Source organism: Mustelus asterias, unplaced genomic scaffold, assembly GCF_964213995.1.
Source record: "Mustelus asterias unplaced genomic scaffold, sMusAst1.hap1.1 HAP1_SCAFFOLD_559, whole genome shotgun sequence".
NCBI classification, from domain to species: domain Eukaryota; kingdom Metazoa; phylum Chordata; class Chondrichthyes; order Carcharhiniformes; family Triakidae; genus Mustelus; species Mustelus asterias.
The window spans coordinates 247,295-263,554 of record NW_027590509.1 but is presented as its reverse complement, the minus strand read 5'-3'; positions in this window follow the sequence as shown (position 1 = coordinate 263,554).

Sequence of the window (16,260 nt, the reverse complement as noted above, 5' to 3'; positions counted from 1 at the left end):
TCTCCAGACAGGACAGTTAGTGAGATTTTGCAAGCCCAGGCAAGTCGTGGATTACAGATAGTGTGACATGAACCCAAGATCCCGGTTGAGGCCGTCCTCATGTGTGCGGAACTTGGCTATCAGTCTCTGCTCAGAGACTCTGCGCTGTCGCATGTCGTGAAGGCTGCCTTGGAGAACGCTTACCCGGAAATCAGAGGCCGAATGCCCGTGACTGCTGAAGTGTTCCCCAACAGGAAGAGAACACTCTTGCCTGATGATTGTTGAGCGGTGTTCATTCATCCGTTGTCGTAGCGTCTGCATGGTCTCCCCAGTGTACCATGCCTCGGGACATCCTTTCCTGCAGTGTATCAGGAAGACAACGTTGGCTGAGTTGCAAGAGTATGTACCGTGTACCTGGTGGATGGTGCTCTCACGTGAGATGATGGCATTCATGTCGATGATCCGGCACGTCTTGCAGAGGTTGCTGTGGCAGGGTTGTGTGGTGTCGTGGTCACTGTTCTCCTGAAGGCTGGGTAGTTTGCTGCGGACAATGGTCTGTTTGTGGTTGTGCGGTTGTTTGAAGGCAAGAAGTAGGGGTGTGGGGATGGCCTTGGTGAGATGTTTGTCTTCATCAATGACATGTTGAAGGCTCTGAAGAAGATGTCATAGCTTCTCCGCTCCGGGGAAGTACTGGACGATGAAGGGTACTTTGTCTGCCGTGTCCCGTGTTTGTCTTCTGAGGAGGTTGGTGCGATTTTTCACTGTGGCGCGTTGGAACTATCGATCGATGAGTCAAGCGCCATATCCTGTTCTTATGAGGGCATCTTTCAGCGTCTGGAGGTGTCTGTTGCGATCCTCCTCATCTGAGCAGATCCTGTGTATACGGAGGGCTTGTCCATAGGGGATGGCTTCGTTAACGTGTTTAGGGTGGAAGCTGGAGAAGTGGAGCATCGTGAGGTTATCTGTGGCCTTGCGGTACAGTGAAGTGCTGAGGTGACCGTCCTTGATGGAGATGCGTATGTCCAAGAATGCAACCGATTCTGGAGAGTAGTCTATGGTGAGTTTGATGGTGGGATGGAACTTGTTGATGTCATCATATAGTTGTTTCAGTGATTGTTCACCATGAGTCTAAAGGAAGAAAATGTCATCGATGTATCTAGTGTAAAGCATCAGTTGAAGGTCCTGTGCAGTGAAGAGGTCCACTTCACCAGGCAAGAGTGTTCTCTTCCTGTTGGGGAACACTTCAGCGGTCACGGGCATTCAGCCTCTGATCTTCGGGTAAGCGCTCTCCAAGATGGCCTTCACGACAACGCAGAGTCGCTGAGCAGAGAGTGATAGCCACGTTCCACACACATGAGGACGACCTCAACCGGGATCCTGGGTTCATGTCACACTACCTGTAACCCCCATGACTTGCAAAATCTCACTAACTGTCCTGTCTGGAGACAATACACATCTCTTTAACCTGTGCTTAACGCTCTCTCCACTCACAATGTCTGTACCTTTAAGATTACCTGTAAAGACTCACATTCCAACCATTATTCTGTAAATTGAGCTTGAGTCTTTATATGCCCTGTTTGTGAGGAGATCTCCCACTCACCTGACGAAGGAGCAGCGCTCCGAAAGCTAGTGGCGTTTGCTACCAAATAAACCTGTTGGACTTTAACCTGGTGTTGTTAGACTCCTTACTGTGTTTACCCCAGTCCAACGCCGGCATCTCCACATCATCAATAACCAGGGCATAGATTTAAGTTAAGGGGCAGGTTGTTTAAAAGAGATGTGAGGAAAAGCTTTTTCACCCAGAGGCTGGTGGGAATTTAGAGCTGACTGCCTGAAAGGGTGGTAAAGGCAGGAACCCTCAGAAGAAGCATTTAGATGAGCACACGAAACACCATAGAATGCAAGGCTACAAATCAAGTGCTGGAAAATAGGATTAGAATAGATAAGTGTTTGATGGCCAGCGTGGAAACAATGAGCCAAAGGGCCTATTTCTGTGCAGTAAAACTCTATGTCTCTATGACTGTATGTATGTAAAGTGATCACTGAGTGTGTGGGTGAGGGCACTCAAGGTGGTGCAGGGTGGTGAGAGGGGTGAGGGGGGGGGGCTGCTTTACAATGGTCTTCAGAACTGGGCTAATGTCTCTGTGAATGCCACCTTAGCATCCACTACCTCCATTTCTGTCTCAGGCAGATGGATATCCCGCGGAGGGGCACTACAGGGATGGAGAGAAAATACTCAACTCCCAATTCTCGCCTGCACGATGAATTTCCGGCCCAATGTTCCAGATCAGGAGCCTTCCATAAATTCATTTAAAACAGGGAAGCTGGATAAACCACCTGAGAGAGAAAGGGTACGTTGAGAAGCGGAGAGGAAGCAGAGTGGGCAGTAACTTGTGTGGAACTTACAAACTAGCACAACCTCGTTTGGCTGAATGGCTGTAGACTTCATGTTACAGTTCACTCAGAGAGTCCGAGTTGCCTTGGTAACCTGCACTTTTCCATGCGTGTTGTAGTCTGGAGCTATGGTCAGTGACGGTCGAGGCTCCAACATTCTTTCCATCACATGTCTGACCAGGAATCTCTCCCACTCTCACCACCTGACATTGGCGTGCGTTTGGAAGGATTTTGCAGGCTGATTCTCAACCTGTTTGGCCGCATTATGAACTCACCTTCCTTGGACATCAAGTCCTGGGGTGGGACTCGAACCCGGAGCTTCTGGATCAGAGGCAGGGACACCAACCCACTGTGCCACAGGATCTCGTACATTTGATGTAATTCTATATATAGAACAAGAAGTTGTTGATGATGAACTGTTTTTAAGCACATACAGAACCAGGGAGGAAGGTGGAAGGAACAAATAGAAGTTGTATTGGAAAGAAGAGATTTTTTGGATATTCCTTAATGGCAGAAATCCGGAGAGTGAGCAGGGACAGAGACACTTGTGGGTTCATGTGCATCTTTCAAGGTGGCTGGACAGATTGAGAGCGGTTCGCAAAGCATCTTGGGCTTCATTATTCGAGGCACTGAGGACAAAAGTAGGGAAGTTATGCTGAACCTGTATAAAGCTTGGGTTAAGCACCAATTAGAAGACTGCACTGAGTTCTGGTCGCTTTAGGAAGGGTGTGAGGGTCCTTGTGACAGTGAAGAGGGAGATTTATCAGAATGGTGCCAGGGATGGGGAGGATTTTAGCTACAGGGTTAGGTTGGAGAAGTTGGGGTTGTTCTCGTTGGAGTGAAGGAGATTGAGAGGAGATTTGCCAAGGGTGTACAAGGTTTAGATCAAGTGGACAAAGAAAAGCTATTGCCGTTAGCTGAGGGTACAAGGACTGAAGGAGACAGAGATGAGGTTTCGGGCAAGGTGTGCAGGGAGTAAAATGAGGAACGGGGTGAAATCAGATATAATGAAAGATTTCAAAAGGAAATTGGATGGGCACTTGGGGGAAGATAAACTTGTGGGGAGACGGGGATAGAGCGGGGGAGTGGGACTGACTGGATTGTTCGACAGAGAGCTGGCACTAACTCAATGGTCCCTTTCTGTGTCGTGACGATTCTGATTCGCTCAGTTACACACATCTACCCTCAGGAACCTCTGGCTCAGGGAGCAGTAAATAAAATCAGCCAGCAGTCTCTAACTAACAGCGAGAGTGTGTGTTTGGTATGCACAGGGCCAGACTGCGATACCTCTCACAGTCAAATTGCCTGGCAATACATGCTGGGCCCGATTCTACCATCGCGTTGCGCCCGTTTTCGCCCGTTGCGAAAACTTGGGAAAGTCAGGCGTGAGGCAAGTAGCGCAAACCACGCCTGCCTTTGTGCCGGTTCCCCCTTTACCAAGGCCCGAAAATGGCCACGATTAGGACCGCCAGGGGAGGCATTATCCGGCCCAGGAGGGGTGTGGTGGGGAGGGGCATTCTATCACGTTTTTTTTACTGCGCATGCGCAGTTGGAAGCACTGATCGGAGTTGCAGGGTTTCAGGCGCATTGAGCCCCACCCACAGACTTCTACAGCGCAATTCGGAATCACTGATATTTTTGCAGGCAGAGTGTGTATGGAGGCGCCTGAGAATGGGTCTAAAAGTCAGATCTGAAACACTCCCAGTTTCAAGTCCCCCCCCGTCCAGCACTGAGAATCAAAATGGTAAAATAGGGCCCGCTGTCTGACCTCACTCATAAAAACCACACTTTCAGCAAGGAACCAATTGTTGCCAACACTTGTGACCGGAGCACAGGTCAGCACCTCTAAGAGGAGAGAAAGAGCATCGGTCTGTTGTCCTAAAATCTGTTTAATGTTTATTTATTAGTGTCACAAGCGTGCTTACATTAACACTGCAATGAAGTTACTGTGAAAATCCCCGAGTCACCACACTCTGGCACCCGTTCGGGTACACTGAGGGAGAATTTAGCACGGCCAATGCACCGAAGCAGCACGTCTTTCAGATGTGGGAGAAAACCAGAGCACCCGGAGGAAACCCACGCAGACACGGGGAGAACATGCAGACTCCACACAGACAGTCACCCAAGCCGAGAATCGAACTCGGGTCCCTGGCACTGTGAGGCAGCAGTGCTAACCACTGTGCTGCCGTGCCGCCTGATTGAATATCTCAGTGGGGAAGAATGGTGGGTCATCAATATCTTTAGAACATCTTCACCTCGCTTCTCCCTGACCCAAGACAGGGTTGGAATAACACTGTAAGGTGTATCTTTACACAACACCTTTCATAACATCAGGACACCCACCATCAGCAACGTACCTTTGAAGTGTAGCCACTATTATAATGTAGGGAAGACAGTCACTCATTTGGGCATGGCAAGATCCCACAAAACAGCCAGCAGATGACCAGGTTTTAGCGATGTTGGTTCAGGGCTTGGCTGGAAGTCCCCCGGATGACTCTTCCAAAGAGAATGCCACCTGAGAGGGCAGATACATGGCCTCCCTTTACTGTCTCGTCCAAGATGCAGCAGCTCCAATCTCGCCTTTTGCACCCAAGCCTCTGGAGTGGGACTGAAACCACAGCCGACCGAAATGGAGTTAAGAGTGTGAGCCCCCTGAAGCACCCCCAAATCGAGTGAGTGAGATTGCCCCTCCATTCCCCCCAGTCAGTACTCTGGGTATTTGAAACGGGGAAAGTTTCCCATTTCCCCAGCACCAATAATTGCAAGCTTACTGAGTGTTAATCACCACAGTTAGCAACTGCACTCAAAACTATCTGGAGCAGAATGAACAAATGGAAACAGGATTTAACGCAACAAAATGCACATTCTTAATTACACTGCAAAGGATTCCAGGAAATGGTACATGTGTTTATTGAGAATGAAAGACAAGCTGCACTGAAGCTGCCATTCAAATAAGATTAACACACTCCCAACCTCAGCGTACCGAAGGGCGGCATGGTGGCACAGTGGTTAGCACTGCTGCCTCATAGTTCCAGAGACCCGGGTTCAATTCTGGCCTTGGGACACTGTCTGTGTGGAGTTTGCACGTTCTCCCCATGTCGGCATGGGTTTCCTCCGGATGCTCCGGTTTCCTCCCACACTCCAAAGAAGTGCAAGTAAGGTGGATTAAGCATGCTAAATTGACCCTTAGTGTCAGGGGGATTAGCTAGGGTAAATGCATGGGGTTACGGGGATAGGGCTTGGGTGGGATTGTTGTCAGTGAAGACTCGATGGGATGAATGGCCGCCTTCTGCACTGTAGGGATTCTATGATTCAAAGTGGGTTAGAGAGAGATTATATCAGAAATGGAGAGTTAAGTGAGCAAATATGTTAACAGTTAAAAGGTCCTCTTTCTTTCTTCAGTTCCGCTGAAGCATTTTACTGTCAGGATTGTATCTCCCCCCAGCTCCTGGCCTTGCAATTCCATCCTCAAACTAGCCTTGTCCGCCTTTGCCATCTCCTGGTATTCAGTTGCATTGCCGCCCGCAGTCTCACTCTCGGCTCAACATAACTCCTGATTACTGAGGACCTCAGGCCGTCCCTACCAACCTCACAGCCAGGGAAGGCATGCTCACTGTTCTGAAACAGGGAGGAACGTGTCATGTGCACAGCAAGCTCCCATAAATGGCAATGAGATAAACGAACCAACAATCTGTGACGCTGGTGGCGGGATAAGCGATGATCCATACCATCACTAATAGGATCTTTAAAATTATGAAAAGTTTTTGATAGTGGGAGAATGTTTCCTCTTGTTTATTTATTTAAGGAAGGATGTAAATGCATTGGAAACAGTTCGGAGAATGTTTACTGGACTAATACCAGGAATGGGTGGGTGGTGTTTTGAGCAAGGTTTGGAGAGGTGAACCTTGTATCCGCTGGAGTTTCGAAGAATAAGAGGCGACTTGATTGAAACAGATAAGATCCTGAGGGGGTGTTGACAGGGTGGATGTGGAGAGGATGTTTCCTCTTGTGGGAGAACGTAGAACTAGAGACTCACTGTTAAAAAGTAAGTGGTCACCCGTTTAAAATGGAGAAAAGGTGAAACATTTTCTCTCTGGGGGTTCAGTGTCTTTGGAAGTCTCTCTTGAAATGGTGGTGGAAGCAGAGTTTTTGAATTAATGCTATTTTAAACCCCTAAGCTAATCCCAATTGCCCACGTTTATTAATGACAAATAACAGTGGACCCAACACCGATCCCTGAGGCACACCGCTGGTCACAGGTCTCCAGTTTGAAAAACAACCCTCGACAACCACCCTCTCGCTTCTGTCATCAAGCCAATTTTGTATCCATTTAGCTACCTCACCCTGGATCCCGTGAGATTTAACCTTATGCAACAACCTACCGTGCGATACCTTGTCAAAGGCCTTGCTAAAGTCCATGTAGACTACATCAACTGCACTGCCCTCATCGACCTTCCTGGTTACCCCTTCAAAAACACTCAATCAAATCTGTGAGACATGATTTTCCACTCACAAAGCCATGCTGACTGTCCCTAATCAGTCCTTGCCTCTCTTAAATAATTTAGCAGTAAAATTGGACCCTTCGTTTGACTGAATCTCCCTGGGAAATCCATAACGGGTAAAGAAAGCAAGCAAATCCCCCACAACCTTTTTTGCCTTGACATTCCATAATGGAATTGCGTCTGGAAACCTGGTAGACACATTCATTACGGTTAAAAAAATACTGGTTCCCACTTCTGGTTTTAGAGAGGGGACCTAAACAATCAATGATAACCCGTGTAAAAGGTTCTTCAAATGCGAGAAGTGGCATCAAAGGTGCTGGTTTTATCACTGCCTGTGGTTTTCCTACCATCTGATACGTATGACAGGTACGGCAAGATTCAATCACATCTTTATGTAGTCCAGACCAATAGAAATGCTTCTGTATCTTAGCCTGAGTCTTCCTCACCCCTAGATGACCTCCTACGGATAACTCTTGTGCTACCCGCAATACTTCCTGTCTGTATTCTACCAGCAACACAATCTGGTGAACTTCTGCCTATTTCTCATCTGCACTAACTTGCCAAGGTCTCTATTTTCACCTTAAGATTTTACTATTAAGGTAATAGCATTCTAGAATACACTCTGATTCCTTTTCTGAGTCGGCTTTATGAGCCTCATTTTTATCACCTCATTTTTTTGTTATAACTCCATTAATCTTTTAGAGCTAGACACCTCTGCCTGATCCTCTACCTGCTTAGGTCTTTCCTTTACCATCTCATCAGAGTGTCAGCTAGCTGGACCTCAATTCCTTCATCTTCCTCTTTTGTTCTCCCACTCCAGTTTTAACTAATGGCTGTGGGATCTTGTCACCACACGATCTGGAAAAATTCCAGGGTATTTTTCTTTTAACTCCTCAGTTCCCTGGTTTTCTTTTGGCTTTTCCACTACAATGAGCATCAGTCCCTCCTGTGAACCAGCGATATCATTTCCAAGGATAAACTGTATTCCTGGAATAGCCAAGTTTTCCATCACTCCCACTATCACTTACCCAGTCTTGATTGGACTTTCTAGCCTTATCTTACACAGGGGACATACTCCTCTCTCCATTTATTCCACAGATTACCACTCTCTCGGGCAATATTTCAGGAGTGCAAATATTTTCATCTCTTACTATTGGAGACAGACTAGCTCCCATATCTCTCAATATTTTAACTTCTTTACCTGAGGGAGAATTTAGCACGGCCAATGCACCCTAACTAGTACATCTTTTGGACTGTGAGAGGAAACCAGAGCACCCGGAGGAAACCCACACAGTCACGGGGAGAACGTGCAGACTCCACACAGATAGTGACCCAAGCTGGGAATTGAACCCGGGTCCCTGGCACTGTGAGGTGGCAGGGCTAACCACTGTGCCACCTCGCTGCCCCTAGATACTAATACCTTTACAAATATGGTGTCCTGCATTCTTTCCATTGCAAGTGTACACATGTCACTGACACCATCTTGGGAGTTTAAGAGGCCTCGTGAAGGCTGAATAATGGGCAGCACAGAGATCAGTTTTAACCACCCTCCCCAGAGCCACCCCACTCGTGTTTATAGTTTAACAACACAACACGTGGTGCATTCAGCAACTGCACCAGGAGCAGAACCCAATTGGTCATTTCAAAATGTATCAAAGTGCAGTTTTGGGAAGAGAAATGATTACCGTAAGTTTCCGCCGACAGCCTCGATAGCACGACTCAGCTTGAAGGCACTGACTCCTGTAAAAGGATTTAATTCTTCAGTCAATCATACAGCCTAATGTTTAGCAGGAGCAGTAACTGAACCATGGTGAGGTGTGTATCCGCGGTTGTCAGGGTCAAGTTCATGGATTTGGAGTGCGCCATCCGGGGCACGGAATTACGACAGCGCTCACACAGAACGCTGGCCACACCTCATGGAGTTCAGTTCCAGGCACCCTCCCACAGACAGAACACCAGGTTATGGCGTTAGTCCAGGGCAATTCCCCAGGATGATACAGACCATGAGGGGATTGACTTTTGAAATTTGGCTTATTTTTGGGGGCGGCACAGTGGCACAGTGGTTAGCACTGCTACCTCACAGCACCCGGGACCCGGGTTCGATTCCCGGCTTGGGCCACTGTCTGTGTGGAGTTTGCACATTCTCCCCGTGTCTGTGTGTGTTTCGTCTGGGTGCTCCGGTTTCCTCCCACAGACCGAAAGACATGCTGGTTAGGGTGCATTGGCCGTGCTAAATTCTCCCTCAGTGTACCCGAACAGGCACCGGAGTGTGGCGACTAGGGGATTTTCACAGTAACTCCATTGCAGTATTAATGTAAGCCTACTTGTGACAATAATAAAGGATTGGAGGGAGCCCTTTTCAACCCTGACACTGGGGCTTATTTGGGGCCTTTGTACCAACACATCACAACAAAATAAATCACACAAGGTTGTGCTTTTTTTTTCATTAATTTGTGGGACCCGGGTGTCACTGGCTGCCAGCATTTATTGCCCGTCCCCAGCTGCGGCTCTGGAGTCACATGTAGGCCAGACCGGGTAAGGGCGACAGATTTCCTTCCCTAAAGGGACATTAGTGAACCAGATGGGTTTTTCCAACAATTGGCGAGTTACAAGGAGAGGCTGGATCGACTGGGACTTTCTCCTCTGGAGCGTAGGTGACTTAGGTGTGATCTTATAGAGGTCTATAAAATAATGAGGGGCACAGATCAGCTAGATAGTCAATATCTTTTCCCAAAGGTAGGGGGGTCTAAAACTATAGGGCATAGGTTTAAGCAGTGGTTCCCAAAGGGTGTGGCGAGAGAGGATGGCAAGAGTGGTGGGAAGATTCAAGGACAATCAAAGAAACAGTTAAACATGGTTTAAACAAGCATTGTTTTATACTTTCTGGATGTCCCATGATCATATTATAAAGTAGTTGTGTTCTATGTTATGAATCAAGCACTGCTCGGAGTTGTTTTTTTTTTGTTTTTGGATGTATTTCTTATCAATAACAAATTCTGTGTGGCGCGAGCAAATTTTTATTCCGAAAATGCGGCCCAGTGAAAAACGTTTGGGAACCACTGGTTTAAGGTGAGAGGGGAGAGATACAAAAGTGTCCAGAGGGGCAATTTTTTCACAGAGGGTGGTGAGTGTCTGGAACAAGCTGCCAGAGATAGTAGTAGATGTGGGTACAATTTTGTCTTTTAATAAGCATTTAGACAGTTACATGGGTAAGATGGGTATCGAGGGATATGGGCCAAATGCAAGCAATTGGGACTAGAGTCATAGAGGTTTACAGCATGGAAACAGGCCCTTCGGCCCAATTTGTCCATGCTGCCCTTTTTTTAAAAAAAACCCTAAGCTAATCCCAATTGCCTGCATTTGGCCCATATCCCTCTATACCCATCGTACCTATAAAGAACAAAGAACAAAGAACAATACAGCACAGGAACAGGCCCTTCGGCCCTCCAAGCCCGCGCCGCTCCCCGGTCCAGGATTGAATCCTGAATCCAGGATCCCCGCCCAATTTTCCAGCCTATCTACATACCAATATCCTATCCACCGAGCTGTCCCTCACAGCTACGATGCTTTGTTCATTACAACCTATTAACTCACCCCCACCCCCCTATTCCAGACCATGTGATCCCCAGGGAGAGGCGAAAACCCAGAGTGAAAAACCCCAGGGCCAATATGGGGAAAAAAAAAATCTGGGAAATTCCTCCCCGACCCCCTGAGGCGATCGAAACGAGTCCAGCAGATCACAATGGCCCTGATCGGAAAATGCTTCCCAACCCTAGTCATTTCCACTTCCATGAACACCATATGAATTCCCTGCCCCCGAGACAGGTTCCCAACTATCCGCAGTCTCGCTCTGTACTGGCACCAGCAAGATGATCAGAGAATGAAGCCTTGAAACGAGAAACAAGGAACAATTAGCCCGCGCCGCTCCCTGGTCCAAACTAGACCACTCTTTTGTATCCCTCCATTCCCACTCCGGTCATATAGCTGTCTAGATAAGTCTTAAACGTTCCCAGTGTGTCCGCCTCCACCACCTTGCCCGGCAACACATTCCAGGCCCCCACGACCCTCTGTGTGAAATATGTCCTTCTGATATCTGTGTTAAACCTCCCCCCCTTCAAAGAACAAAGAACAAAGAACAGTACAGCACAGGAAACAGGCCTTCGGCCCTCCAAGCCTGTGCCGCTCCTTGGTCCAACTAGACCAATCGTTTGTATCCCTCCATTCCCAGGCTGCTCATGTGACTATCCAGGTAAGTCTTAAACGGTGTCAGCGTGCCTGCCTCCACCACCCTACTTGGCAGCGCATTCCAGGCCCCCACCACCCTCTGTGTAAAAAACGTCCCTCTGATGTCTGAGTTATACTTCGCCCCTCTCAGCTTGAGCCCGTGACCCCTCGTGATCGTCACCTCCGACCTGGGAAAAAGCTTCCCACTGTTCACCCTATCTATACCCTTCATAATCTTGTATACCTCTATTAGATCTCCCCTCATTCTCCGTCTTTCCAAGGAGAACAACCCCAGTCTACCCAATCTCTCCTCATAGCTAAGACCCTCCATACCAGGCAACATCCTGGTAAACCTTCTCTGCACTCTCTCCAATGCCTCCACGTCCTTCTGGTAGTGCGGCGACCAGAACTGGACGCAGTACTCCAAATGCGGCCTAACCAGCGTTCTATACAGCTGCATCATCAGACTCCAGCTTTTATACTCTATACCCCGTCCTATAAAGGCAAGCATACCATATGCCTTCTTCACCACCTTCTCCACCTGTGTTGCCACCTTCAAGGATTTGTGGACTTGCACACCTAGGTCCCTCTGTGTTTCTATACTCCTGATGACTCTGCCATTTATTGCATAACTCCTCCCTACATTATTTCTTCCAAAATGCATCACTTCGCATTTATCCGGATTAAATTCCATCTGCCACCTCTCCGCCCAATTTTCCAGCCTATCTATATCCTGCTGTATTGCCCGACAATGCTCTTCGCTATCCGCAATTCCAGCCATCTTTGTGTCATCCGCAAACTTACTGATTACACCAGTTACACCTTCTTCCAAATCATTTATATATATCACAAATAGCAGAGGTCCCAGTACAGAGCCCTGCGGAACACCACTGGTCACAGACCTCCAGCCGGAAAAAGACCCTTCGACCACTACCCTCTGTCTCCTATGGCCAAGCCAGTTCTCCACCCATCGAGCCACTTCTCCTTGTATCCCATGAGCCTTAACCTTCTTAACCAACCTGCCATGTGGGACTTTGTCAAATGCCTTACTGAAATCCATATAGACGACATCCACGGCCCTTCCTTCATCAACCGTTTTTGTCACTTCCTCAAAAAACTCCACCAAATTTGTAAGGCACGACCTCCCTCTTACAAAACCATGCTGTCTGTCACTAATGAGATTGTTCCGTTCTAAATGCACATACATCCTGTCTCTAAGAATCCTCTCCAACAACTTCCCTACCACGGACGTCAAGCTCACCGGCCTATAATTTCCTGGGTTATCCCTGCTACCCTTCTTAAACAACGGGACCACATTCGCTATCCTCCAATCCTCAGGGACCTCACCCGTGTCCAAAGAAGCGACAAAGATTTCCGTCAGAGGCCCAGCAATTTCCTGTCTCGTCTCCCTGAGCAGTCGAGGATAGATGCCATCAGGCCCTGGGGCTTTGTCAGTTTTAATGTTCCCTAAAAAACCTAACACTTCCTCTCTCGTAATGGAGATTTTCTCTAACGGGTCAACACCTCCCTCCGAGACACTCCCGGTTAACACGCCCCTCTCCTTCGTGAATACCGATGCAAAGTATTCATTTAGGATCTCCCCTATTCCCTTGGGTTCTAAGCATAATTCCCCTCCTTTGTCCCTGAGAGGTCCGATTTTCTCCCTGACAACTCTTTTGTTCCTAACGTAAAATTTATGTAACTGTCCAAATGCTTTTTAAAAGATAAAATTGTACCTGCCACTACTACTACCTCTGGCAGCTCGTTCCAGACACTCACCACCCTCTGTGTGAAAAAATTGCCCCTCTGGGCACTTTTGTATCTCTCCCCTCTCACCTTAAACCTATGTCCTCTAGTTTTAGACTCCCCTACCTTTGGGAAAAGATATTGACTAACTAGCTGATCTGTGCCCCTCATTATTTTATAGACCTCTAATAAGATCACTCTCAGCCTCCTTCGCCCCAGAGAAAAAATTTCCAGTCTATCCAGCCTCTCCTTATAACTCAATCCATCAAGTCCCGGTAGCATCCTAGTCAATCTTTTCTGCACTCTTTCTAGTTTAATAATATCCTTTCTATAATAGGGTGACCAGAATTGCACACAGTATTCCAAGTGTGGCCCGGCATGGACAAGTTGGGCCGAAGGGCCTGTTTCCATGCTGTAAACCTCTATGACTCTAGTTTCATGGTCATCAGTAGATTCTTAATTCCAGATTTTTTTTATTGAACTTATCTTGATAGACACATTAACAAATGGGGAATAGAGGGATATAAGCGGTTGGTTAGATCGGTAAAAGTGATTGGCGAAGGCTTGGAGGGCTGAAGGGCCTGTTCCTTTGCTGTACTGTTCTTTGTTGTTCAGTCCGATAACACCATGGAGGGGTTACGAGAGGGGGTGATGAGGTAGACTTGGATGTCATCAGCATATTGTGGAGCCTGGCATCATGTCTTCAGATGGTGTCACTGAGGGGCACCAAGTAATGGACAAGACTGGAAAAGGGACATGGAGGCAAATCTAACAGTAACACTTGCATCACCAGCACCAGTGACCATTCCCAATGAGAGAGAATCTCAGCTGCTTCCCTTGACATTCAAATATTACCATTGCTGAATGCTCCATTATTATCACGAGGGGGTCACTAATGACTAGAAACCTAACTGGACCAGCCACGTTCTGCATCTACAAAAGCAGGTCAGTCGCTGTGGCGATGAACTCAGCTCCCGATTCCTCAAAGCCTGTCACCATTCAGGACTCAAAGCAAGCCGCTTGACTGACACTCCATTGACTGGATCCACTACAGTTTGCCTATCGCTGCAACAGGTCCACAGCAGACGCCATCTCCCTGGCCCTGCACTCAACCCTGAAACACCTAGATAACAAGGACACCTGTGTCAGACTCCTATTTATCGACTAAAGCTCAGCCTCCAACACCATTATTCCCACAAAACTCATCTCCAAACTCCGTGGTCTGGGCCTCAGCTTCTCCCTCTGTGACTGGATCCTGAACTTCCTACAGCCCACAATCAGTAAGGATAGGCAATAACACCTCCTCCACGATCATCCTCAACACCGGTGCCCCACTAGACTGTGTTCTCAGCCCCCTACTATACTCCTTATGCACCTATGACTGTGCGGCCAAATTCCTCTCCAACTCGATTTTCAAATTTGCTGATGAAACCACCATAGTGGGTCGGATCTCAAACAATGACGAGACAGAGTACAGGAATGAGATAGAGAATCTGGTGAACTGGTGCGGCAACAATAATCTCTCCCTCAAAGTCAACAAAACGAAGGAGGTTGTCATCGACTTCAGGAAGCATAAAGGAGAACATGCCCCTGTCTACATCAATGCGGATGAAGTAGAAAGGGTTGAGAGCTTCAAGTTTTTAGGTGTCCAGATCACCAACAACCTGTCCTGGTCCCCCCATGCCGACACTATAGTTAAGAAAGCCCCACCAACGCCTCTACTTTCTCAGAAAACTAAGGAAATTTGGCATGTCAGCTACGACTCTCACCAACCTTTACAGATGCACCATAGAAAGCATTCTTTCTGGTTGTATCACAGCTTGGTATGGCTCCTGCTCTGTCCAAGACCGCAAGTAACTACAAAGGGTTGTGAATGTAGCCCAGTCCATCATGCAAACCAGCCTCCCATCCATTGACTCCGTCTACATTTCCCGCTGCCTTGGAAAAGCAGCCAGCATAATTAAGGACTCCACACGCCCCAGACATTCTCTCTTCCACCTTTCTCCTTCGGGAAAAAGATACAAAAGTCTGAGGTCACGTTCCAACCGACTCAAGAACAGCTTCTTCCCTGCTGCCATCAGACTTTTGAATGGACCTACCTTGCATTAAGTTGATCTTTCTCTACACCCTAGCTATGACTGTAACACTACATTCTGCACTTTCTCCTTTCCTTCTCTATGAACAGTATGCTTTGTCTGTATAGCGTGCAAAAAACAATACTTTTCACTGTATACTAATAATGTGACAATAATAAATTAAATCAAAATCAGCTAGGATAACAGCAGATACCCGGGAACATCACCACCTGCAAGTTCCCCTTCAAACCACACACCATCCAAACTTGCATCTATCACCATTCCTTAACTGTCATTGGGTCAAACCCTGAAACTCCCTCCCTAACAGCACTTTAGGTGTACCTACATTACAGGGACTGCAGCGATTCAAGAAGGCAGCTCACCACCACCTTCTCAAGGGCAACTAGGGATGGGCAATAAATGCTAGTCTAGCCAGCGACACCCACATCCCATCAATAAATAAAAATGAATATGGTCGTTATTTTGTGCACAGATGTATCAGTGACCAATCAGTTTTATTTTGGAGTTGGCAGAGGGCGGACTGTTGGGTAGGACACTGAGAATATCACGCCTGACAATTAATTATGCGTTGTCAGAGAGCACGTCTGTATAAGTTTAAACACTGTGGTCCAAGCTCGGGGGCGGGGGCGGAATGGCCTCCCTCAGCACTGTAGGGATTCTACGACTCCATGAAAAGCAGTCCAGGTTTTTGTGTGTGCTGTTGTCCAAAGCTAAAACAGGGGCACATAAACCTGTGTCAATTACTGCCCATCTTATTTAACATCCTTGATGCTTAATAAATCTCCATTTTTCTACAATTTTTCCTTGCTGTTAACATCTTTGTCGCACTCAAAGTTCCTTACAGCAGTGGGTATGAATCATAGAAACCCTACAATGCAGAAGGAGGCCATTTGGCCCATTGAGTCAACCACAATCCCATCCAGGCCCTATCCCCATAACCCCATGTATTTACCCTAGCCAATCCCCCTGAACTAAGGGACAATTTAGCATGGCCAATCCACCTAACACGCAGACCTTTGGACTGTGGGAGGAAACCCATGCAGACATGGTGAGAATGTGCAAACTCCACACAGTAACCCTGGCTGGGAATTGAACCCGGGTCCCTGGCGCTGTGGGGCAGCAGTGCCAACCAGTGTGCCACTGGGTGACTGTGTTTGAATCATAGATCTCGATGCTGCCCTGAAACCAGACAATGGTCAGAATTGATGTTCCACTGGGGGAATGGCACCATTGACAATGCAGCATACCCCTTGGTATCGCCCTGCAGTGCCAGCCTAATGTGCCCAAACCCTGGAGCAGGGTTCTGTCAGCAGACTCCA